This window comes from Helianthus annuus, chromosome 13 (genome assembly GCF_002127325.2).
Source record: "Helianthus annuus cultivar XRQ/B chromosome 13, HanXRQr2.0-SUNRISE, whole genome shotgun sequence".
NCBI classification, from domain to species: domain Eukaryota; kingdom Viridiplantae; phylum Streptophyta; class Magnoliopsida; order Asterales; family Asteraceae; genus Helianthus; species Helianthus annuus.
Genome location: NC_035445.2, coordinates 27878322 through 27905628, shown reverse-complemented (window position 1 = coordinate 27905628; position 27307 = coordinate 27878322). Strand labels below are relative to the sequence as shown.

Below are 27307 nucleotides of genomic sequence, written 5' to 3'. Positions count from 1 at the left end.
AAAATGTTGTCACCTGCTTCAACTGTGGTAAAAAGGGTCATTTCAAGCGGGAATGTCAGAATCCATCTAAGCAAGGCAATCAGAATCCTTTCAGGAATCAAAGACAGCCTCAACAACAACAGAACAACAATTCTGACAGACAAATAGTTCCTGTGGGAGGAAATACATCTGGATCCACAAACACTAATTCCCACAGAGGGTTAGTGGTCCAAGCTGATGAGATATGTAACTGGAGTCTTCAGCTCGGAGAAGAGGAAATGGTGGGACAGCATGTTATGCTAAAGTGGTTGAGAAGGTAGTTGAACCCGTGTCTGCTGGTGAATCTTCGGAAGATGAAGATAGCTCGGGTTACAGTGGAAGCATGAATGGGGAATCACGTGATGCTGGTGAAGCTGGTGATTTGTCAAGTGATGCTTTGGATTTGGAAGTTGAGGAGCTTTTGGCTGAAGCTGAAGCATTATGCAAGAGGAGATCTATTCTCTGCCAGAAATCTGCTGGAACTTCCGAGAAACTTGCTAAGTTTTTCTCTGAAGATGGATCTTTTTCTTTCCATACAGCCTTTATGGCTCACGCAGAAGGTCAAACTTCTCAGGTATGTGATACTAACTCTGACTCTACTTCTGCTTCTGTTGAATGTGCAAAGTGTTTAGAATATGCAGAAAAGGAGAGCTTGTTTGAAATCACACACAAACACAATCAAGAATTGATTGTGGATCTTTCTAAAGCAACCAAAGCTAACTTGTTTTTAACCAGAAATGAAAAGGAGTTTAAAGAAACAATTGCGTCATTAAAACATGATGTTTCTGAATTACAAAAGGCTGTTTTGCGGAAACAACATGCTAACAATAATCTTATTGACACAATTGAAAAACAAATGGTAGAGTTAGCAACAGCTCGATGTGAATGTGAGACAATCAAGCAGAAATTGGAAAGCTATTCCAATTCCCGCTATGTATTGGATCACATCATTGATGTTCAAAGGAAAAAGGGGGATACAAAATGTATTGGATACAAATCATGTCCTCCCCCAATGAATCACAATTATTCCAAATTGCCTAATGACGAGGATATGCCCCGTTTTGAACCTACTGTGCCACTCAGTCCAGATGACTTTGCAGCAGGCCTCGGGTTCACAACTGGTACATCATCCTCGGGGCAATCAGAATCTGAGAATGTGTCAGATCCATCGTGTGTTAAGGAACAGAGTCCTCCCATTATTGAGGATGCTGATTCTTCGGACGATGATTCTGAAGAAATTGTGAAACAACAGTCTAACTCGGTTAAAACAGATATTCCTATCGAGAATCACATTCTGTGTGATCCACCAGTGAAACCGAGTAAGACTGAAATGTCAAAGGCGATGAAATCCCTTGTAGTTAGCTCTGAAGGGAATAACTTGTTGTATACGCTCAAAGGAGATAGCAAAATCTACTCTGACAAAGATTTTCCAATTAAAAATGTAAATCAAGATTTAATTGAGCAAATTTTTGAAGGATGTGCTGATAAGTTTTTGGGGAACAAAGGTGGAAAAGTAACAGTCACTCATTGTGATCCAATTCCGTGTGAACAAATTAGAAAACAATACGGAAACCAAAAACTACCAATTGAGCGAAAACAACAAGTCAACTCCAGAAAGGGTAAGGTACAGGGAAAGAAGGCTCAAAACAAGAATGCTCAAGCACCAAAAATTCAGCAGCCTAAGACTGAACAACCAAAGGTTCAACAACCCAAAGTTGAGCAGTCTAAGGCTACTCAACCTAAGGCTACACAACCTAAAATTCAACAATCTAAGGTTGAGCAACCTAAGGTTCAAAGGGTGCAAAACAAAAGAGCTCCAGCTAAGAAAAGAGATCAGAAAGTGAACTTTGTTGGATCAAAGGGTACGGACAAACTTGAAACATTTCAAAATAAATCTAACATTGATTTTGTAAAACAAGTTAGAATTTTAAAACGAAATGATCAGAACAACTATACCCAACACACTAATGGATGTGACTTAGGTCCAAGCACATCTAGATCACAAAGTTCATTGTCTGGTTCTTCGTCTGGTCATCAACATGTTTCTCCGAGGTTTGTAGAGCGGAGAATGTGCTTTGAATGTGGCACAATTGGGCACATTGTAAAATACTGCCCATATCTGCAAAAGTTGAAGGCAAAAATGAGTGCTCCCCAAGAAAACAATTACCAAAAACGACCTGTTTCCCCGAAACAAGACCCACGTGTCTTGAAAGAAAGGGAAAAGAAGTTTAAACAAAAGAATCAAAAGGTAATTGAGAAGGCCTTAAAATCTGAGGTCAAAGAAGAAAAACCTGTACAAGCAAAATCTACAAATGTAAAACCAGTAAATGCAAAAACAATTAATACAAATACTGGTAAAGGACAACAAGCTTGGAAACAAAAACAGGTAATTCAATCAGGGGGAGCACCACAAATTCTTTTTCCTAATCATCAAGTAATTGAGATCACTTTCCTTGATGATCAAGGACGACCCAAGTCCACAAAGGCTTGGGTCCCCCTCTCCAACTAATCTCTGAATGAGTGTGCAGGATGTTCCAGGAGGAACTATTGATAGTCTTAGGATTGTTGATAGTAGAGCGTCCATGCACAAGTTTGGCGACATAAGGATCCGAAATATTGATATATCTAGGAGAATGTTGTTGCCATTGATGGAGAGAGAGGAAAGAAAAAGAAAAGAAGAAGGATATGTTGGTGAAAGAATGTGGTTGAATGAAGTTGCAAAATTCGATAAAATGAAGAACGTGCCAAAAGTTGGTTGTTATTAGTTTTTGATCGGGTCTTCAGGAAAGAATACAATGAAATGTGTGCAGAAGCCCTGGCATGGATTGTACATCCGCACACCATTTCTGAAAGAGAAAGTCAAAGACCTTCGCTGGTGCAATATGGAAGACCAGCCGGACCCGGAGGTTTATGATCTTGTTGCTGTCAAGAGATTTCTCAGTAGCTGCAGATTCGACCTTGAAGTCCACACCGGGTGGATATCAAGTTTGGGAGAGCACTCAGATTCCTTGCAATGCACGAAGCAGTTGCAGGATACGGTTTTGAACTTCTAATCTTGTTAGGCCCTAAAGTGTGAGACTGACGCATCAAATTACCACAATGGGCTATGGTTACGAACTGGGCTTTACCGGGTTAGTTAGTATTAGGTTGTGGACCTTTATAGGTCACTTGGGCCAAGCTTTAGGCCATGTGGGCCAAGCAGGCCCAAGGGGAGCCCATGTAGGGAAGTGGGCTTGACTTAGTATATAAACAAGTTTTCTACTTGTTTTAGGTTTTGAACCTCCTAGTTACAGAATTTCTAGAGAAACAGAGTGGGAGGCGATTGGTTGTGGTGTACTCATACCAGACGTTTTTGCTTGTTAAAGTAATCGAAACGTGTGTGAGTTAAAAGTTATTTCGATGTTCTTGTTCGTTTTCGTTTTGATTCTTGAATCACCTATTGATTGGATTCCGCACAATCAATAGGTTGTTTGATATCATTGAAAGATCCGTTTCACGGGACTTACAAGTGGTATCAGAGCCTTTAGAACCTATTTCTAGGCTCGGTTTGATATCAAATATTCAAGTTTTTTCGAAGAAATTTTTGAAAATCTCCAAAAACATTCATCGTGTTCTTCGCGTTCTTCACTGTGTTCATCCGGTTTTGTTTAGAAAATCTTCACTTTTGGTTATTTGATCGGTTTTGAAACTGTTAATAGTCAAACAATATTTTTTTGGAATTATTGCTAAAAGATTATTGTTCTTTCCAAAAGTTTTCGAAATCCCAGATCTTTCGTGAATTTAGGTTGACTTTTAAAAGTTGTGTTTAAAATTTGAAAGGTTCATTTTTTAAGGAAACTGTTTTCCAGATCTTTTGGAATTATTGCTAAAAGATTATTCATCTCCTCTACACGGTTTCGAGTCCATCTTTTTAAGGAAACTGTTCTCCGTCTCGAGTCACCACGTATTCCGGTTTGCCACTAAAGGTCTCGAGTAATCTTCAAACTATCATTTCCAAGGTCTCGAGTCATTCATTTTAGCAGTGGTCTCGAGTCACCTCCACAGTCGCAACCTTCAATTGACTCGCAACCTTCAATTGACTCGCAACCATCGTTTTCGTATCATTCCGTTTCGAGTCGCAACCTCCTGAAACTTGCAACATCATCATCAACATCACAAGTCGCAATCTCCAAGGTTTCGACTCATCAACCTTTCAGTCGCAACATTTCAGTCGCAATCTTTGTTTCGGCTCTTCACGGTATTGTTCCGAGTCGCAATCTCAGTTCCGAGTCGCAACCGAGTTTTCCAGTCGCAACCTCCAGTTAAATCACCTTCAGCCGCAACCTCCAGTCGCAACCTCAATCACCGACAACGAGTCGCAACCGTCATCTCGGTCTCGACTCAAATCAAGGTCTCGATTCATCACGGTTTCGGTCTCGACTCGCAAACACCGTTACGAGTCGCAACCATTTGATCATCGTTCTCCGATCACTTCACTGGCCAATCATCTTCTTCACGTCATCAGAGAGTGCGACAACTGTCAACGGGTTCGAGTCATCTTCACCATCACTGTGAAACCTGCAACTTCTCCACTCCAATCACAACCTTCGTTCATCGTCTTTCTCGCCGTTATCTACAACAACCTGCAACCACCTCCGTCCGTCGTCATCATTCCTCGTTCTTCATCTTCATCGTCAGTCTCTCCGGTCACTCAACCAAATCGAACCGCTGTCAATCACATCCTGCAACTCCGGTCACCTCCTCCGATCTCCGACGCCATCTGCGGTTCCCATCTCCAATCAGTTGGAGTTCCCCACCATTTGTGTTGCCACCATTGATCAGTCACGAGAGATTCATAATTAGGGTTTCGGTTCGTTTTGTTTAACGAAGAAGAAGACAAGACAGTTAACTTGATTTCTTTTTGTTTTTAATTATAATTATAATAATATTTGTCTAATAATAATAATTTAGATTATAGATTTTAATTTAATTTAAAAAAAAAAAGGTTTATTGTATAAAAAAAAAAAAAAAAGGGTTTGTTTGTTCGGTTGTGATAACGTGTTTGACAGGTTTTGAGGTGCGGTTTCGAAAGCGGGTTCGTTCCTTCGCGTTCAACGGGTTTGAGTTAGCGAGCACACGGGTTCTCGTTTGGTTTGTGTTTTGTGGAGAAGAACAAAAGTGTCAACCACCAACTGAAATTATGACAGTCCGTGAAGAGATACTTTCTATTTTCTGCACTCCTGAGTGTAGAGAAAGAGTTGAGGCATATCGGTTACACAACGCTGAACTTATTCAAGATTATCAAGATCTTAAAAATAAAAACTTTACGTTGGCCAAAAATGAAAAGCTTTACAAAGAAAAAATTGAGGCCCAAAGAAAAGATATAGTTCAGTTAAAAGAAGACCTCAGTGCTAAAAACTGTAATTTTTTAGATGCTCTAGCAACAATTAGTGACTTGACCAAAGAATTAGAAGATTTGAAAGTCAAATATCAGGTAAATGAAATCAATATTAAAAAATTTGACACTTCTAGTAATTTGGTCAAGAACATTTGTGACATACAACTAGAGTATAAAGAAAAGAAAGGGGCTGGATTGGGATACACAAAAACTCCTCCTCGATACAATCATAACTACACTTATATGCCTTTCACGGAAGAGGAGTTACTCAATGAGGGCAAGATGACTTACGGTCCAAAAACCGATAAGTCATCAATCAACAACAAATCTGTTGATAAACAACCTGGTCATTCAATAAATTTTGTCTCAAAAGGAAATGTTGATCCTAACCAGTCGTTTGCATGTGCAGAAAAAGTTGATGTGAAATGTGAAGAGACACTTGGGGGAGAACAAGTTTTAAATTCTGATTCACAAAAACCTTGTTTTGATGAAAATAATCCTGATCTTATTTTGGGACAAAGTATTTTTAGCATGTTACTTTCTTTAGCTGGTAATGGGCCTGATGTTTTGGGCAAGACTGATGATGTTTGTGTTGAAACTGTGAACATTAATGCTGGTGATGAATTTTCTTCGGTTAATAATTGTGAATGTGATGGTTCTAATATGTCAGATGATAGTGTTGCAGGTGAGGTCCCTCAGGATACATTCAGTGAAACCACTGAAACTTCTTCTCAAGAAAATCAAGAATATCCTGATTCTTCTTCTGAATCGGTCTCAGTGGGAGTCCCTAATGTTGAATCTAGCGGGACCCCATTGGAAACCGTTGATGCATGTGATGAAGAAACGCGTGTTGATGAAACTTCTACATCTTCTGAAATTAAAACTGAACCAGATTTGGAAAAAGAAGAGGTACAGAAGAAATCTGAAAAGGCACATGGAACACAAGCAAAGCAACCTAAGCATGCTAAGCAAGCTCGCTCATCTAGACCCATCAGATCAGCTACTGTTGCTGGCTCTCCGAATCTCCATACATTGAAGCGACAGACATGTTTCAACTGTGGAATTCCTGGGCACATTGCTAGAAATTGTGTTCATCGCCCAAACGTGCAACAAAATGCGAATATTCACTCTTGTGCCGATGTTTGTGAGCCGGTTCACAACACGCAAAAGGAGCCAAAACGAGCAGATCGTAGTCGGGGGTATACGAAGTCTGCTTATCAAGGACAACCACGATCTCATAAGGCTCGTGACAAGGTGATTGAAAGCTCCAATAAGGGAGAAAAGATGAAGAATGGTGCTCAGAGCAACAAGATTTCTGCGAACAACAAATACAAGCACCCAAATTCGTCTTCGTCTAAGAGAAATGTGCAGGCGCATCCAGTGCAAAAAGGATCAGTTTGTCCTTCAGGAACTGCTAGAGCAAATCAAGATGCTCAAAACGTCTTTCCGATGAAAAGACAAACTTGCTACAACTGTGGCACTGCGGGTCATATTGCTAGAAACTGCACACGGCGTCCCCATGTACCCTACTATATGCAAAATCAGAGGGTTACACCAAAGGGTAACTACCATTCCAAGCCAATGAAGGTATCTTTACCTAAGGCAATGAAGAATGTGAATCCCAAGGTTAAACCTTCTGATGGGGATTGGAACGCTGCTAAAAACAAACGCAAAGCTGTTCAGGAACAAAAATCTGTTTTCAAAACTCACAAACCTGAACAAGTTAAAGTTGCTCAACCGAAGGCAACAAACACGTTTGTTAGACCGAAACAGATTTGGAAACCCAAATCCAATGCAGCAATGTCTCCAATCCTTGAAACTAAAGGGGACTTGTGTTTGAAAGAAGTGTCTTACTTTGATGCTTCAGGAAATCCCAGGACCACGATGGCCTGGGTACCCATGTCTTACTAATCTCCTTACTTTTCAGGAACAACTAAGGAGGAGCTGTTGACAATCTCTGGAATGTTGATAGCGGTTGTTCCAGAGATAAAAACGGGTAACATTTCACTGTTGCAAAAAGTTCAAATTTTTTTTTACAGATGATGTGTTTCCTTTGGAGGAGATAAAAGAAGTAAGAAATGATCAGCAAAAGGTACCGTTTAAATTCAGTACTTTGATTTGAATATGATTAGTCTTCAATCTGATGATAGAACGGTTAAACAAAAATATTTTTTTCTCTCTTTTTCTTAGTTTATAACTTTGTATATAAAGTGTCCTTTCTCTAGTAAATGGTAAATTTGCGCAAAAATCCAAGATTTATGCACAAATTTAGGGGGGGAGAGAGACATATATAGAGTTTAGGGGGAGAAAACTCAGAAAAGAAAAATACAAAAAGAGTTTGCTGTATATATGTATTGCTTTAGGGGGAGAAAATGAGAAAAACACAAAAACATTAGAAAAATGAAAAAGCCAAAAAGAAAAATTGCATGATATGGGAAGTGAAATAAATGTTCGTGTTAAAGGGTTTGACTAACACATGTAAGGTGCCATAGCTGAAAAGACTAGGATCTACTGTGATATGTCGATAGGCTTGACGCTCAACATGATAAAAGATACTAAGTGATATAAACATAACGAACTATGTACCATGTGGGTAACATACCAACGGCGTATGATTTTATGGTCTTAAATCTTGCATTGATAGATAGCCAACATCTGAGGTTTCGGGTCTTTATATTGTTGAATCATCCAGGGATATCTTGGTTGTTCTTCTGTTCAGAACTAAATTAGTACATGACCCCAGGAAAGAAAGTCACTTGGAATTAGCTCATTTCTATTTGAATGTCTGTATGTTTTCCCGATACACACAATTTTGATCTGATTCTGAAATCTTCTCTGAAAAAAGTCGTGTACCTCCTCTGCTGCATCCAGATACATGCTGACCTGGAGGTGCTAGGCAACGTCAGCTTCTGCTGCATCCAGATACATGCTGACCTAGCTGTACGTTGTCGATCTGTAGATCAATTAACACCCGAAAGAGGCCCTCTAGTGCCCAAAAGAAACCCCAATAAACCTATATCAAATTGAGAAAAACTCATTTGATCTGTATATTATACCATCTCTACAAAAGATCTATTCTGTTCTCTTCTCAACCTACTCCCAGTTAAGATTTCAGAAATCTGGATTGGACTTGTGAAATATGTGGTAGGGAAGATACTTGCATGATAGAGTGTGCTGTTTATATTTCCGGGATTTGATTAGTATTTACTTGGGTGTTCATTGTTAAGAAATCAAAACATGATAAAACGGATTATATGCAGACTGCACAGTCAGGATATCTTAAAGGATGACATCAGTATACTCACCTGCTACGATGAATCGTTGTGCTTACCTTGATCGCAAAGGTATGCCTTGGAATGGGACACGCGGGTATAATAGTATAATATTACCTTAATCATATCACGAAGTTAAAAAATTGAAAGTTGAGCGTTAAAGTTTAAGTGGACAAACATATTGGCAATCGCATAGACCAGTTTGATTAGGCTCGTACTGAAAAGTGTTCCTTAGTCTGCCTGTGAACGAATTTTGATCCCATTGCAATTGTAATTGTATGTTATGGTAGTTGTTTATATTTTGAGTTTTTATTTGTTTTAGTTCTTAAAAATTAAAAATTAAAAAAATAAAAAAAATAAAAAAATTTCAAAAATCCAAAAATAGTGTGTTTATTTGTTTCTCTTAAAAATTAAAAAAATGTAACCGTTCTTGAAGATTTGACTGATCATCAAAAGTTGAAAGAATTTAAATTGTGAAATTTCATGTACCTAGTGTTCATGTGGTACTCTCCCTGTTGCATAAGAAATGTTTGCTTATGAGTTTGTGAGCATGTGCAGAACTTGATTTCAATCAAGAACAGGGGTTGATGAAGATTGAGATGTTGTTAGTTGCTGAAGAAGCCTGAAGCAGCTCAACAACAAGATGTACCTGAGTCAAAAGAATCGGATACGAAACGCCGTATGACAATGAAAGTGCATTTGAAGAAGTACCATGAACCTGCTTGAAAGACAAAGATTGAAGAAGAAAAGAGCTGCTGAGAATCCTCCTCTCACATTCTTTTTGACAAGATTTTCAAGCAAACGCTGATCGTGATCCTGATATGAAGCTAACCACAAAATCTGAAGAAAGAGACCCAGTGCTGAGAGTTCAGAAGTCAAGAACTTCCACAACATCTGCAGCATAGTGACAACCATAGATTTCGTTGAAGACGTTGCTGAATTCAAGTTATGAAGACAATTTGATGGCATCAGTCTAGGGGGAGATTGTTAGGCCCTAAAGTGTGAGACTGACGCATCAAATTACCACAATGGGCTATGGTTACGAACTGGGCTTTACCGGGTTAGTTAGTATTAGGTTGTGGACCTTTATAGGTCACTTGGGCCAAGCTTTAGGCCATGTGGGCCAAGCAGGCCCAAGGGGAGCCCATGTAGGGAAGTGGGCTTGACTTAGTATATAAACAAGTTTTCTACTTGTTTTAGGTTTTGAACCTCCTAGTTACAGAATTTCTAGAGAAACAGAGTGGGAGGCGATTGGTTGTGGTGTACTCATACCAGACGTTTTTGCTTGTTAAAGTAATCGAAACGTGTGTGAGTTAAAAGTTATTTCGATGTTCTTGTTCGTTTTCGTTTTGATTCTTGAATCACCTATTGATTGGATTCCGCACAATCAATAGGTTGTTTGATATCATTGAAAGATCCGTTTCACGGGACTTACAAATCTCTCTTATGCTTGTCTCTTTATGAAACTCGTCAATGTTGTCATGGTCCACACCGATGACCAACGTGCCGACCTTTTTACCAAAGCATTTGACAAATCAAGATTTGACTTTTTATTATTGGTAAACGGCATTAAGGTCAAGCAAGAGTAAAACCAACATCGGAAAATCATTTTTGTAAACAACTTTGTGTTTTAAATTTATCTTAGTTTATTGATTTTAGGGGGAGTAAATCCAAAAATCTGAAAATCCAAAAACATCGAAAAATTTCAAAAACACAAAAACAATAGAAAAACAAAAATGAGTTTCCTGGCGAGCAAAAGAGAAAATGATAGTACATCAGTGGTCTATCCAAACCTCTTTAAACCTTAAATGAAAAACGATAAGCAGCTCTATATAAGATGTATCGGTAGGCTCACAATCATTTTAAAGTGTGCAGGGTGATATAAATCTTAAACTGACTGAAGACCAGGTGGGAACCATTCATTGGCATATGGTCTTAGTACCGAAATTTCGTTTGATTGATTGCCGAGGTTCTGAGATATTCGGTCTTTATGCTGCTTATCATCTGGGTATCATGGTTGTATCTTTTACCGAAAAATAACGGGGACGCAAGTCTAGATCTTCCATGATACTATACATACGTGTACATATTACATACTGCATTCGACCTCAATAAGTGATAAACAATCACATGTCCAAACAAATAAGTGATAAAATATCACATTCATCCGGGAGTCAAGTTCGTCTCTCTGCTGTACGGAAGTACTGACCTGTTCACGGACTTGCTCCTGTGCCCTCATGCATATGAAAATCAAGTTCCTCATCAATAAGTGATTATATCACATAGGGCTTGTTTTCAAATCAAAATAAGTGAGAATCTCACATCATATACGGTCAAATAGATGATAATCGGTATACTCACCGGTAAGATGAACCCTCGTGCATACCTTGATACGGGAATGTGTCGTGATGTGGATGAACACCGGTCGGTAAGTATAAATCATACCTTAACGTATCCCCTAAACATTATTACATCTGATAAGTTGAGCTTAAGTGGACAACAATACCGATAATTGTTATAGGATGCTTATCTTAATGTTAACTAACTGAACAACAGGAGCGTTTGGCATGACCATACACTGATATGATTCTATTACCCTCGAAACTCGCAAAAAGAATGTCTGTATATTTTTATTTACTGCTTTCAGTCTTTACATTTGAAAAACTAAAAAATACCAAAAAGATTTTATTTCTGCTTTATTTTCGATCGTACGATGTTGGAACTCGAGTCTTTGCTACCTGAAACCTGAACAAAAACCGAATTGACAAAATCTTCATAAACGGTCGAAATTTGCAAGTTTTTGAAAGTTAAATCTAAATCTGACAAATTTATTAAACTTTCAAATTGTCGGACGTGTTTGATTGTGACATGGTCATACGTGTGTCATTTGTTTATACTAACTATATTCCAAGCAGTTGTTCTCATTACGCGTTTAGATTTCTTGCATGTGCAGATTCTAAAGGCAAGGAGAACATGGTCGATGACAAGCTTCGGAATGAAGACACGACGTGAAGGCACTCAAATGATGAAGTTGATCGAGTTGCTGCTGACCATCATCAACACCACAAGGATCTCAAGCTATAAAGATCAAGTCATTCACAAGCATAACTCAAGGGGGAGCTTATGTTAAGGGGGAGTTTGTCAACACACTTCCTACATGATATGGGTAGTTTGTTGATACACTCTCTGCTTTCAAGACGTGAAGACTTTGAAGATCCTCCGACATTGAAGACTTAAAAGGACATCAGAGTCTTGAAGACGCGAAGATAAAAGATGACCAAAATCGAGACAAAGCTACAGCCAAGGGGGAGTTTGTTGGTGCACTTATGTCTGTACTTTGTCTGTTTTCTGTCATGATGTAAAACGATGTCTTTGTTAGTCTGTAAGTTGACCAAGTCAACCGTCCTCCTGGTTTGACTTGGCCGAACAGTTAGAAAATGGTTGTCATACATCTCTGTCGAAGGATAGTTCATCGAAGGATAATGTAGATCCTTCGATGACCACGAAAGATATGCTTCGATGGATTCTGATGGACCTCGAAGGATACACCATCCTTCGAGGTATTTGTGGATCCTTCGATGGCTTTGACATCGATAGATGATCCTTCGATAATGTATCGGATCCTTCGGACAGGCAACCATTGCTGGGTATATATATACCCATGCAGTGTGTGTTCATTAGAGTAGAGTTGACACAAGAGAGAAGGAGAGCATTCTGTGAACACACACACACTTTGAGAGTTTGCAATACAGATTTGTAAACATTGAGCTTGTAACCGAACCCTTCATTCGTATTAATACAAGTTGTGTTAATCGGTGAACCTTGTGTGTTTGTGTTTGTGCTTGTTTCATCCCGGTTTGCTCACTAGCTTGGATTCCGCACTTGCTAGTGTGTTAGTATAACAAGGTTAAGGTTGAACCTCATCCTCCGAGAGGGACCTACAATTACCGAAGATATTAAGTGACCAAATTAGTTAAGTGAGGTAGTGTGCTAGAAATGTGTGTTGAAAATATTCAAGTTAAGTTGTTTGCAAAAACAGGTTCAGGATACGGCTCAGGATATAGAGTTGTATTTATGATCGAACAATGAGCTAAAAGGTAAAAGGATGACACAGGATGTACGAGGAAAGACCTTGATCAATCAAGATCGCCGGCACAAAACCTCGGGAGCTGACAATCGCAGCTGCCTTGTTCTTCTATTACTTCAAATATCAGGATACAGTGCGGATCAACTAAGTGTTACAACGTAATCTGAGTACAAGTGTTTGTGTGTAGTGATTGCTAGTATCTAGAGATCAAAGTGCGTGAAAGAGAGTGTGTGCCTTAATCTGATCCGATCACACTATTTATAGTTAAACGAAAACAACTATCCTAATAAACCGGGATGCTTCGAATATTCCCCAAGTGAAAGTTGCAGTCCTGGTCTTTCGGGTTCAACGTCTTTAATCTAACCAATTTTCCCGAGTCTTGCGGGGAAGAAGTCTTCTTGAATGTTGGAGACTTACACCTCCTAATCTGCACGTGATTAATTCAGTTAATACCAGGATATCATACCAGGATGTTACCAATATCCTGATCCGGTATCCTGATCACAAATAAACAATCAAAGTCAGAATATTAGTCAGGATATATGCTCAGAAAATAGCCCATAACAATACCAATGATAATTATATCCTTACAAATACTCAATAACTGATTAATATATAGATTTAATCGTGTGAGGTTTTGTAAAACAATTTGCAAAAAGGAGATTACTCATAAAAAGGTTTATACAAAAAGAGGATTACTCACATTGTTGTCTTAGGTTTTCCTTTAGAGTTTCCTGGCGATTATCTATTAAATACATAAATGCACATGTGTTAGTATAATAACCCAATATTTACATTAGTAATACCCTCCCCGAGAAGGTATTCCAACGACTACGTCGGGCAGAACCTCGACAGCCGTTACGGAACCCTAGATCAATCGGGCAGCGTATCCAATACGTAACTGGGGTTATAATACTTACAACGAGGCAAAACTTCATTATTTAGGGGGGTATAATGCCCGGTTATAGGGCCTACACTACAGAAATTGAGAGAGAAAATTGATTCTGAATGATTTGGAATGAAATGCCGAAGCCCTCCATTTATAGGCTGTTCGACCATGTCGTCGCGCCCCGTGACGCCTTAGGGTCTTGGCCGTTGTAATGCCCTGCGTTTTCACACTTCCTATATTTAGAAACCATCGCTTGTAAATCTATTTTTGGAAACTCCGTGGTCTTGAAATCGTTCTTTCATTAAAAGCGATGTAAAATCTGAGACTTGGATTATAAATAAAGCTCGTATTTTGTTAAATTCATGTTGTACATACTTTATACATCCTCATACATTCAACTTCGTGAAACCATTGATGCTTATTCATAATTCTTGGAAACTATGTGCTAAACTTGCAAATACGTGAAACTTATGCATAAAACGTATTCTGAACGTAAACGACATTTAAATACGACCTTCATATGCTTAATTATACTTTGATTATGTTCATCATACTTAAAATGGCCTTAAACTATGCTAAAATGGCGAAACTAGTCCTTAAAACACCCTAAATGCCCTAAATAACAAACTAGAGGGGCCTAAGTGTAATAAATTGAAACTTGTTGGTGCATCCGTCTGTCGTCTTCATCTTGTATAGAGTCTTTGTTGTGTGTAAAATGCAACATACAAATTACATCAAATAAGGCATAAAACTAACCCTTTTTAAGTACTAATGTTGGAAAAAGAGTGTTTTTGTCTTCCTTTTGTATTTTCAGGATGAAATGAGCTCAAATTAACAAAAGAAGCAAAAAGACAGCTAATTCTAACATAAATACAAGAAATGGAATAAAAGTAGACTGCCCGAACCCTCAACGGCATCCTCCAAAGCAAAGAAGAGAAAACAGAAGCCTGAACACGCCCCGTGCTCAGCCAGCACGGGGCCGTGCCCAAGAAGCAGCAGAAAAGACAAACCTGTAGAAGCTTCTATTGCCCACCACGGGGCCGTGTCCAGTGAGCACGGGGGCATGGCGAAAGTACAGCAGGCGCATTAATTGTAATTGCGAATTACAATTAATGAAGAGAGAGAGTGTCAGACGGGCACGGGGGCGTGTCCAGCGGACACGGGGCCGTGCCCAGCCTTCTGTTCAGCCTATAAATAGGAGTGCTTGGTTTCATTCCAACTCATCCCTTGGCACACCACCTCTCTCACACTTCATCCACCACCCACCACCACCATAACACCATCATCCACCACCATCATCCATTGTCCATCGTAGAGTGTGTGAGTCGTCTCGGGATCCAAGATTGATAGTAAGAGTTCTTGACAATCAAGGCCATGTTTGCCTAAGTCTCTTACATCACTTGGTGAAGACAAGTGTTTAGTATAATACTTTTTATTTTTAATCTTTTGCACTTTTTATTTGGTTTTGTATTAATGACTTTAATAACTAGTTGCTTATGTTGAAGGTGATCTTTCCTTATCGTTTGTCCGTCGTGTCTTGGCAATATTTTACAGTCTATATAAAATAAAAGATTTTCACCATTCATATCTCCACGGTCTATATGGAGGTATGTTGGCTACCTGGTCAGGGGTTAAGGGAACGGTTTGGTAAGGGTCTTGCCCTTGTTCAGCGTTAGAGGTCCTGCAAGGGACCTGGGTCAAATTTAGTAGGATCTCCTTCAATGCCCATAGGTATTGGATGGCGGGGATCCAAACTCTTTGACCCCCTCATAAGTTAACTACTATTAATACTATAACCCGGTTATTTAGGACTGTATCCCTGCTGACTCAGACTACTTAGCCGAGGGTAACGTCACCGCCAAAAGCGGGGCCTACCACAATTTGCATTAATAACTTAATTCATTATCTTCCAATAATCCAACCCTTTAGGATTGTATCCTTGCTGACTCAAACTACTGGGTTGAGGGTAACGTCGCCTTCAAAAGAGGGGCCTACTACAATAACTAAGATAATCTCTTAAACAAGTGCAAAAGTGCGAAAATAATCAAAGGTTATACTAATACATGAGTCGGATCCAAGTGATTCATCTTGTCTATCTGTTTTTATTTTATTTTTATTTTTCAGCATTTAGTTAGTTTTTATATTCTTAGTTTAAAACATTTTTCTAACTTTTTGATTTGATTAGACGTTGAGGATAAACCGGTACTAAAAGCTCTTGTGTCCTTGGACGACCTCGGTATCTTACCAACACTATACTACGCCCACGATGGGTGCACTTGCCCATATGTGTGTTTAGTGTTAGTAAATATCGTGTTTTATAAATTTAAAACTTGGCTAAAGGTGTAAAAAGGGCTTAATAATATATCTAAATTATTGCAGGACTTGGAACCCGACGCCAATCTTACATAGTGTATGAGCTCCAGTTCTAATAAGGACATAAAAGAACCTCTAGAAGAACCCGAACGCTTTCTCAGAAAAAGATTAAAAGCTAAAAACCAAGAGAAGGTTTCGGGTGATCCACCTCCAATGGCGGACCAACGTACCCTCATGGATTATCTACGACCCACCGTAGGTAACCTAGGCGCCGCTATCAATGCTCCGAATGTTGAAGCTAATAACTTCGAACTTCGGCCGCATCTGATACAAATGCTCCAAAACTCCGCAACCTTCCATGGGCTTGCGGACGAGGATCCTCATCTACATATTACTAATTTCTTAGAAATATGTGATACCTTTCAGATCAACGGAGCATCAAATGACGCCATCCGCCTCTGAATGTTTCCTTTCTCACTAAAAGACCAAGCGAAAGCTTGGCTCAACGCCCTCCCAGCTGGATCGGTAAACACCTGGGATGAACTAGCCCAAAAATTTCTATATAAGTATTTCCCTCCCGCTAAAACTGCTAAATTAATGACTGAAATTAATACATATTCACAAGAGGACGGGGAATCCTTATATGAAACTTGGGAAAGGTTCAAGGAGTTATTACGCAAGTGTCCACATCACGGCCTGGCGATATGGCAACAAGTATCCACTTTCTATAATGGATTGTTGCCACACATAAGGCAGACACTTGATTCTAGCTCCGGGGGACATTTAGGTAATCGACGCCCGCATGAAATATATAACCAAATTGAGGAAATTGCTCAAACCAATTTTCAATGGCACACCCCCCGAGGCAATAAAACTATTGCCCCGGGCGCCCATAAGGTCGATGAAAGCACCTCTTTACAAGCCCAAATCGAGGCACTTTCTTCAAAAATAAAAAAATTAGGAATGACAAAAACAGTCTCGGTTATGGATTGTGAAGGGTGTGGTGGGTCACATGAAAATTGGAGTTGTATGAAAGAAACGGACGATCAACAAGAATTGGTAAACTACATTGATAATAGACCTAGGCCGTCGGGTCCCCCAACGGGAACTTACAACCAAGGATGGCGAAACCACCCAAACCTTGGTTGGAGAGAACCCGGCAATAGTAGTAACCAACAAACACAACGAACAAACTTTCAACAACCAAGAAATGAGTCACAAAATTTCACTCAACAACAAAGTGGACGGGAAAGGCTTGAAGATACTGTATCTCGCCTCATCTCCGACACTGAAAAGAAAAACTTGGAAAGATTTCTACAATTAGAATCAAATTTTAGAAATCAACAAGCTAGTATTCAAAACATAGAAAAACAATTAAATCAAATAGCTCAAAATTTTGCCGAGAGACCGCAAGGCGCATTACCTAGCAATACCGAAACAAACCTAAAAGCGCAAGTTCACCTCATCACGCTATGAAACCGCACCGTAGGGCCTGCAGAAGCGCCGCCGCCAACAGAAGAAACGGCACCCACACCTCTGCAGGAAAAGAACTCCCCTCCGTCACCAGAACCAACCAAAGCTCCTCGAGTTCCGTACCCCGGTAGGTTAATTCGTCAAAAGACCAATGAGCAATTCGCGAAGTTCGAAAGTATATTAAAGCAATTGCATGTCAATATTCCTTTTATTGAGGTCCTAACCCAAATGCCCAAATACTCTAAGTTCATGAGGGACTTCCTCACTCATAAAAAGAAAATTGAAAATTTGCAATTAGTCAATTTAGGCGAAGAATGCTCTGCCCTCGTACTCAATAAACTTCCCCAAAAGAAAATCGATCCTGGAAGCTTCACGATTCCCTGCTCAATAGGGGAGTCCCCCGTTCGTAATGCCCTAGCCGACCTTGGAGTTAGCATTAACCTCATGCCCTCATCAATGTTTAAAAGACTCGGCCTGGGAACCACGAGTCCTACAAAAATGAGCATACAACTCGCTGATCGATCCGTCAAATTCCCGCAAGGTGTCATTGAAAATGTCTTGGTAAAGGTAGGCAGATTCGTCTATCCAGCCGACTTTGTCATACTCGATATGGAGGAAGACACCGAGGTCCCCCTCATACTAGGGAGACCATTTCTTGCCACCGCACAAGCGGTGGTAGATATGAATGACGGAACACTCACCTTGAGGTACGGGGATGATGAAGTAAAATTCGGAGTTGGGAAGAGAATAGAGGACGACGACCCGGTCAACTACATGAAGGTTATTGATTCGAGCTTGGATGCTGCTCTCCGACGGTGTAACATGGGACGCCAAGCATCCCACTCAGAAAATATATAACCTCACATTGGGTCTAGCCAAGGACCCTTATAAACGTGGCGCACCACGGAGGCATTCCGCGGAACTATCCTTAGTTTAGTTTAATCTTTTAATTTGCAGGAATAAAACACACTCGTGGTGGTAATGGATGAAAAAGGGAACGAGAAAAATGGCCCCATGCACAAAGAATGAAGCAACCCGACACAAATCTCCATTACAGAAGGCTCAACACAGGCCGTGCTCAACCAACACGGCCCCGTGCTGAACCACCTGCAGAAAAATCGCCCAGTTCAGGTAACTGGACATGGGCCGTGTTCACCAAACACGCCCCCGTGTCCAGGCTTCTGTCTCATTTCTTTAATTTCTGTTACCGGCACCTGAACATGGGGCCGTGTCCGGTCCCCACGGGGCCGTGTCCAGAATGCCAGTAACATAAATCTTTGCTTTTTAACACCACATTACACATCCAATCAACATAAAAATTTATTTTTGGGACACATTGAGGACAATGTGTAATTTAAGTGTGGGGGGGGGGGGGGAAGCTGACACTTTGAAATTTTGCAAGTCCTAACAACAAGCCTTACACAAAACTCTATTGGAACCGCTAAACACCCCAAATTTTTTACAAAAAAAAAAAATCATTTCTTTTACTTGTCTAAAGTTTAAGTTAGGAAATCCCAAGATTAATAAGGTTATATTTTTATAAAATTTACAACCGAAAGCGTCGTGATAACAAGAACCAACATAAGAAAATTATGAAACGGCATAACAAGTCTATGTAAAATTTGATTATATATGCTTGATCACATTAAAACCCATTCCCACAAAAGTGAGTTTTGTGAAACACCCATATTTGCATCTAGAAGAAATGACATCCAAAAGACGCTAAAAATATAAACTTTTTAAAATGTACAAATCTTTCACAACTTAAAAGGTAAAAACGCTAGTATCATTAACACATGATTTTAACGAAATTTGGGCATGACCCATCCGTAAGACAAGTGTATCCCTGTATTAACCATCAACAAACCAACAAGTTTACGACCCGTTCGACTAGACACGACTAAGACCATACACCAAGTATTAAAAAGTGTAACTACTAACAAAGTCATACCAAAAACGGACATTTGACCCAAAACATTAATACATAATAGCGGAAGCGCTTGATGTTCATAAGGTGTGCATATGCTCGCTCCAATTTGCCAAGTCGCCTACATTGAGGATTTACCTACATTTGACATAACAAATAGGTTAGTATTTCGCCACTAACAATTTTCGGTAATAAACCCGTTTATTTCTTTCTCGGATAAAACATCATTCAATTACTTTACTAACCGTTAAACGGTTCCTTACATGCTTTTCTCAAATAGAGGCTAAGCATACTTTACTTAACATACCCGTTAGGAACAGATACTAGCATCATTACATCGCCTTCATTTGATTTGTTCATAATGAACAATCATAGTCATTTCATTCTTACATCATACCCCGATCCGAGAAAGACGGATCGAGTAGGCTTTCGTCCATTGCATACATAACTTTCCATACCCGGTTCAACTAGAAGAACCGGATATGATGCTTTATCTTTCATAACTTCTTCATTCCGTTCAATCCGTTATGACGGACCTTACTTTTACTTTCGAAAAATCATAGAATTCAATTCTAACAACTTTGACATAACCAAACAATACAAGTAAGATTTATTATACATATGACAACATCATAAATACAGAAATGCTGTGTACACTAACGTACCTCGATCTTGTGAACTTTCCGATTTCCTAGTGTTGGAACCTTCTTCTTTCGCGCCTATAACAACACATTCATTCCTTTATTTAGTACAACTAAATCTCATTCATTCACCTTCCAAATTATACATATTATTCTTTTAAGCATTTTATCAAACACTTGGTGGGCATCGTATTTACTAGCATTATGTACAAGTATACAAAACATGAATTCCTACTAGTTCATCTTATAATTCATCAACATTCAACCCATGTTCACAACCTTCTTTTATCCTACATAAATTTTTCTAAGATTCAAGCATTACTACATCATCATATTTCAAGATTTCACATGATTATAGCTTCTTTGATCATCCTATTCATACCACAATTTCACAAAGTGGGTTTTTACCAAAATCTTTCAAATAACCTAAAAATCAACATGATTCTTGTCCTAGAAGGTAACCCTAACTCAGATTTCTCACATTTAAACATAAAATTTCGAGATTGGGTTGAACCCCTCATTCTACAAATCATGATTTCAGAAAATTAAACTTACCACTTTAATAATCGGGGTTAGATACTCGAAAATAAGGGTTCATGCATTAGATTCTCCTTGAGATTTCTAGTAATTTGATGGAATTTTGCAAACAAGGGTTTCCTTGTTCTTCCCCTGCCTTGATCGAACCCAACACCACTGAATGTGGGTGTTTTTGATTTTTTTGTTAATTAGTAAACTCTTTCATTTTACTATTTACACATTGAACCCTCCCACTTTGAATGTGGGTTTAAATTTAAGCTTTCCCCATAACTTAACTACCATTTTGTCATATTTCATTAACTATGTTAGATTCTTTGTTTATTTTTACTTATTTTTATATTAAACATTTTTTTTTTGGGTGTTACAAGTCTACCCCCTTAAAGGAGGTTTCGTCCTCGAAACCTTTCTCATTCCAACTAGACCAATTCTACTCTTATTTTTTTCATCTATTCATTCACGATGCTTACTACAACATAAATGCATTCGGGATCTTGGCAAAAGTTTCATTCATGCATAACCATATTTGTACACATTGTCCCTACGTTCTTAAATTAAGTAAATTACTTTCATAATCACATATAAATCAGAATCTGATCCAGAGTTCTTATTAGTGTCATTTTCATTTTATAATGCTAGTTCCTAGCATGCATCATTACTAGCGCTTCGTTCATTAAAATTTTATTCCAAATGTATACTATTGGTCGTACAAGCTTATGCTTACGGCTTGTTTCTATCTTTCTAAATAAGCGTAACGTATTCATACATTTATTAACGTAAATAAATCGATTTATTTCATTCCGCACACTAATCATGCACGATATAATTCATTATTGTAATCATGAGCAAACCCCATTATCCCATTACTAACGTTCTTCTAATTACTTTCTTGTTCATATAAGGGCTTAGCATAACATTATACGTATACTATAAACATTTAATGATTTAGTGGTACTAATACAAAGCTACCCACTTCCTAATTACCTTTTCATACTTAATACGAGTATAAGGCATCATTCTACGGTTTCTACCCTCACTTGAACTAATTTCAAATTTGAGTTTAGCCTCAAATTTAATCCTTTGCACACTTTATTATTAGTTCCTTGCATGAACTACTTATGATAACAACTAGGTATGTTGTGTACGAGCACCATACTAGTGTTTAACCAATTCAGCTCAAACTTTCATTTAAGGCCTTTAGATCTCCCCCTTAATGACATTCATACCTTCTCACGCTGACCGTTACAGGTCAATTATTGTATACCATACCATAATTATTCTACCATTCTTTTTGTTCACACTTACAAATAAATCTACGGATTTTTAATCATTAATCAAGAATTAAACATTTTACTAACCTCGCCTTTAATGCATAAGTTAGTTATCCGTGTGCCGGATTGATCCGCTTCTTTATATATACCTTCTGTACCAGAATTGGTCTCATTTATTCGTGAAATATGCTCCCACTCTTGAGCATCCTTCCACTGGCTTCATTACTATCATCTCATTAAGAATTCCATCATATTTATCTATAAATAATAGTTAGCACATAACCTTTCATATTTGCATCCTACAGGGTGTTTGTTCGCCGATTGTCTCTTTCGCAATTTTTTTTTACGTACATGCTAAAACATATCATACATTCCATTTCTTACATACTATCCTTTCATTTAATTGGTTATTTCGTCAACTTTCGAAGTTTGACCTTTCAAGGTCAGACTCACCCTCTTACTTATTGTGGTCGCATCGAGGTATACGTTCGTACCTTATACTTGCATAATTGCAAGGACTTCATTTACTTCGTTTGACTTTTCGGAAGTCTAATTGTAAATACATTCTTACATATGGGTATCAGTTATCCTATTCTGACACATCATTCTCTAGTCGAGCCCTAAGCTCCTATTAAAAATATAATCTTTTTATACGTACTTGGCGCGGGTCAAATCCCTTAACTCGTTATTCATACTTTGCGACGGTTATTACTTTCCAAATTGTGACAATGCATGCCCATACATTATGCTCACCTATAAGTAATAAACTTGACACATCGAACATTAAATACCGGGTTCAAGTGGCGATCGCCATTTGACCCATATGACTTATTTGAGTTTGATACTTAGTTTTTATTCTTACTTGTTTAATTCGTCTTCACTTAAAAATTCGAACTTTTAATTTATTACCTTTCACTCTTACTGGTTTGATCCGTATTTACTTATAGATTCATCCTTTCATTCCTTACATGGTTGAATCCATTTCCATTTATTCGTTCACCGTTTTTGGTGTTGAATCACCGACGTTCTCTAACATGTCTCTTACTAATGAGTGTCCTACATTACACGTTGTATTTCTTACGTAATACTTCCAGCATTTCTAAGTAATTATTATTTACTAACTTCTACAATATAACCTTTTAAGGTCAACCACCACCTAGTACTTTTTGTATATAAGTATTGTAGTATGTGTTGTACATGCCTTCAATTCGAACATACTTACAAAACGTCTTTTTAGCTAACATCTGAACTAATATCCTTTCCATACCTTTCATTAACATTACCAAGTTCTCATTTATTTATACTTTCCACTTAATTTCAAATATTCAAACATGTATATATCTTCATGTAAATAAATTCAAAGTGATTGCGAATTCACCTACTTTCTATTCATACGTTAATCGACTTTCGTTAGTAGAATTTCATATAAATGAGACATTCATTAATAGTTATCTCATTTCAATTCCATACAACTAAACTATCATCAATCATAACACGTAATTCATCTAGTACATAACACATTAACTCTTTACTTTAACAATTGTGTCTAATGGCCATCCCATGATATCCCTATATTGTTGACTTTCAGAAAGTCAACTGTCTCGTTTACACACTTTAATCTTTTAAACAAGTATTCATCTAAATATGGTAGATCATATAATTAATATCTTACATATTTCATACTCGTATTGTATGACATGTACAATTTACGTGATCCTCTAAACAACACACATATACATTCACACACACGTACTTTCACATGCTAATGCTCCATGATTCTACAAATAGCAAATTTCACTCGAAGCAACTATATAACATAATTTCAACATATCCTTTACTAATAAGCTCCTATGATTCACATTTAGCATATATTCGCCTCTTAATCATACTAAAGCAAATCATTATATACACATAAGTATCACACCATTCCAAACATAGGGTACTAGCCTCTAATGCATAATTCTGAACAAAGCATACATTTATCCGAATTCTCATACGGATTCCATCTAAGTCACATTCTTCAATTCATTTTCACCACTAATCTCATCATTTTTTTTTATATTCATTTATTAACAATTCAGGTTCCTTCACATATTCAAGTACTTTAGTTTACCTTTACTTCCTTCATTATTCATTATCATACGTTTCCAACTCCACTTTATACATTTGTCATTTATTTCATGCCATTCCATACGTTAAATTCGACTTCTATAAATTTTACTTTATCGCCAATGATCTACGTAACTTTACATAACTTATTATATCTTCTAATAACTTGACAAGAACATAAAATGTGCATTTCTGAGAAGTACGGGAACTTAAATTATAATTCACAAGCTTTCAATATAACACATACTTCAACCTTTGATTACAACATTTGTAATCATGCACTTCAAGTTTTTTTTTTAATTCTCTGTGTTTCATCATTTATTTCGTGTCGTTCTTTTAACACCGTTACATGCCTTTCATTATATCATAGTTCATTAGTCTACATTTACTTAATTCACTTTCTTACATTTCAATTTTTTATCTTTTAAATTTCATAACTCTTATCTTGTCATTCGATTCATCACTTTCGACTCTTACGAATCCATTCCATCGTAACCACTAATTGTGATTACATATATCTATTAGGCCTTATATGGACCCTACGTAATCATTAAATGAGCTTTCGGACAACCCGGTAACTCCAAGTGTGAAAAACAAAACAATTCAGCGGATTGGTTTTCCGCTTGGCGTCGGCGACGGCCCCCTAGCCCGTCGGCGACGGGCCCCGAAAAAGGGCGTCGGCCACAACCCCCGTATACAGATGATTAGGGCGTCGGCACAACAGGGTGGCATCGGCGACGGCCAGAGGCCCGTTGGCGACGGCCCCCCTTTTGCTAAAATCGTTGCTGACCTTGTTTTTGGTATTTTAATCATTTTTTTTCGGGCCGGTTTCAGTTATACGGTTCGTGGAACTCCCCGTTTCATCTCCCATTAATACTACTCCACATACTTAACTTAAATATTTATCGTAAACACACTATACATACTTGTAATAAACCAAAAACTCAAATCGTTACCTCATTGGCGATCTTGGAGCGAGCACACTTTTGCACGAGCCGTCGGTTTGAGTTCAAGCATCACATCATATGCTCGAATCCCTCAAACCTTGGCTCTGATACCAACTTGAAACACCCATATTTGCGTCTAGAAGAAATGACATCCAAAAGACGCTAAAAACATAAACTTTTTAAAATGTACAAATCTTTCACAACTTAAAAGGTAAAAACGCTAGTATCATTAACACGTGATTTTAACGAAATTTGGGCATGACCCGTCCGTAAGACAAGTGTATCCCTGTATTAACCATCAACAAACCAACAAGTTTACGACCCGTTCGACTAGACACGACTAAGACCATACACCAAGTATTAAAAAGTGTAACTACTAACAAAGTCATACCAAAAACGGACATTTGACCCAAAACATTAATACATAATAGCGGAAGCGCTTGATGTTCATAAGGTGTGCATATGCTCGCTCCAATTTGCCAAGTCGCCTACATTGAGGATTTACCTACATTTGACATAACAAATAGGTTAGTATTTCGCCACTAACAATTTTCGGTAATAAACCCGTTTATTTCTTTCTCGGATAAAACATCATTCAATTACTTTACTAACCGTTAAACGGTTCCTTACATGCTTTTCTCAAATAGAGGCTAAGCATACTTTACTTAACATACCCGTTAGGAACAGATACTAGCATCATTACATCACCTTCATTTGATTTGTTCATAATGAACAATCATAGTCATTTCATTCTTACATCATACCCCGATCCGAGAAAGACGGATCGAGTAGGCTTTCGTCCATTGCATACATAACTTTCCATACCCGGTTCAACTAGAAGAACCGGATATGATGCTTTATTTTTCATAACTTCTTCATTCCTTTCAATCCGTTATGACGGGCATTACTTTTACTTTCGAAAAATCATAGAATTCAATTCTAACAACTTTGACATAACCAAACAATACAAGTAAGATTTATTATACATATGACAACATCATAAATACAGAAATGCGGTGTACACTAACGTACCTCGATCTTGTGAACTTTCCGATTTCCTAGTGTTGGAACCTTCTTCTTTCGCGCCTATAACAACACATTCATTCCTTTATTTAGTACAACTAAATCTCATTCATTCACCTTCCAAATTATACATATTATTCTTTTAAGCATTTTATCAAACACTTGGTGGGCATCGTATTTACTAGCATTATGTACAAGTATACAAAACATGAATTCCTACTAGTTCATCTTATAATTCATCAACATTCAACCCATGTTCACAACCTTCTTTTATCCTACATAAATTTTTCTAAGATTCAAGCATTACTACATCATCATATTTCAAGATTTCACATGATTATAGCTTCTTTGATCATCCTATTCATACCACAATTTCACAAAGTGGGTTTTTACCAAAATCTTTCAAATAACCTAAAAATCAACATGATTCTTGTCCTAGAAGGTAACCCTAACTCAGATTTCTCACATTTAAACATAAAATTTCAAGATTGGGTTGAACCCCTCATTCTACAAATCATGATTTCAGAAAATTAAACTTACCACTTCAATAATCGGGGTTAGATACTCGAAAATAAGGGTTCATGCATTAGATTCTCCTTGAGATTTCTAGTAATTTGATGGAATTTTGCAAACAAGGGTTTCCTTGTTCTTCCCCTGCCTTGATCGAACCCAACACCACTGAATGTGGGTGTTTTTGATTTTTTTGTTAATTAGTAAACTCTTTCATTTTACTATTTACACATTGAACCCTCCCACTTTGAATGTGGGTTTAAATTTAAGCTTTCCCCATAACTTAACTACCATTTTGTCATATTTCATTAACTATGTTAGATTCTTTGTTTATTTTTACTTATTTTTATATTAAACATTTTTTTTTGGGGTGTTACATTTTGAGCCTTTATTGAGCATACAAATTTACATCTTTAGACTAAATGCTCATTTTTTGTTTCTTGTGTGAATAGCCGCTTGGTTCTTACAACTCTAGAACTTGCCACGACAATTCATTCCCGGTCCTTATCAACTTAAACCCAAGTAAGTAAATGATGGAGGCATTAGGACTAACCATTTTTCTTTCTACACCATTATTTTTCAATTTTTTTACCACCTACCCAAAATCCTCCTAGTTAACCCCTTTGAGCCTAAACCTTTCGTTTCTTTACCCTAAACTTTTTTACCCACCAAAAACCCTTTTATTTTTTTTCACCCTTTATTTTAGTAACAAGCTCGGTTTTTCGCAAGCTCGTTCTTTTATGTGACTAAAAAAAAAAATATTTTTTTTGATGATGAAGTTAAAAACAAACAAAGCTATACAAACAAAAGCTTGTTTGGAGAAATACTTAAAAATAAAAAGTCACTAAAAACAAAAGTGTGTTACGAAAACCGACGCTTTTTACGCTTTTCGCCCTTTTACTAACCAATAACCCAA

The 27307-nt window shown here is 37.8% G+C and overlaps 1 long non-coding RNA gene and 1 other non-coding gene across 4 annotated transcripts; both read right to left on the bottom strand.

Moving 5' to 3' along the window:
• Window positions 1-16547: 16547 nt before the first annotated feature.
• On the bottom strand, window positions 16548-16654 carry LOC118486024. Its single transcript, XR_004877881.1, has one exon. It is a non-coding gene; the product is annotated as a small nucleolar RNA R71 (small nucleolar RNA).
• Window positions 16655-19245: 2591 nt separating this feature from the next.
• Window positions 19246-26556, bottom strand: LOC110902522. 3 transcript variants are annotated; one of them, XR_002571179.2, is made up of 4 exons: window positions 26422-26556; window positions 25891-25944; window positions 20022-20075; window positions 19246-19494 (listed from the first exon to the last, which is right to left on the bottom strand). It is a non-coding gene; the product is annotated as an uncharacterized LOC110902522 (long non-coding RNA). The 3 variants fall into 3 exon arrangements; XR_002571181.2 differs by lacking the exons at window positions 25891-25944; window positions 26422-26556 and adding an exon at window positions 20553-20680; XR_002571180.2 differs by lacking the exons at window positions 19246-19494; window positions 20022-20075 and adding an exon at window positions 25099-25363.
• Window positions 26557-27307: the final 751 nt, after the last annotated feature.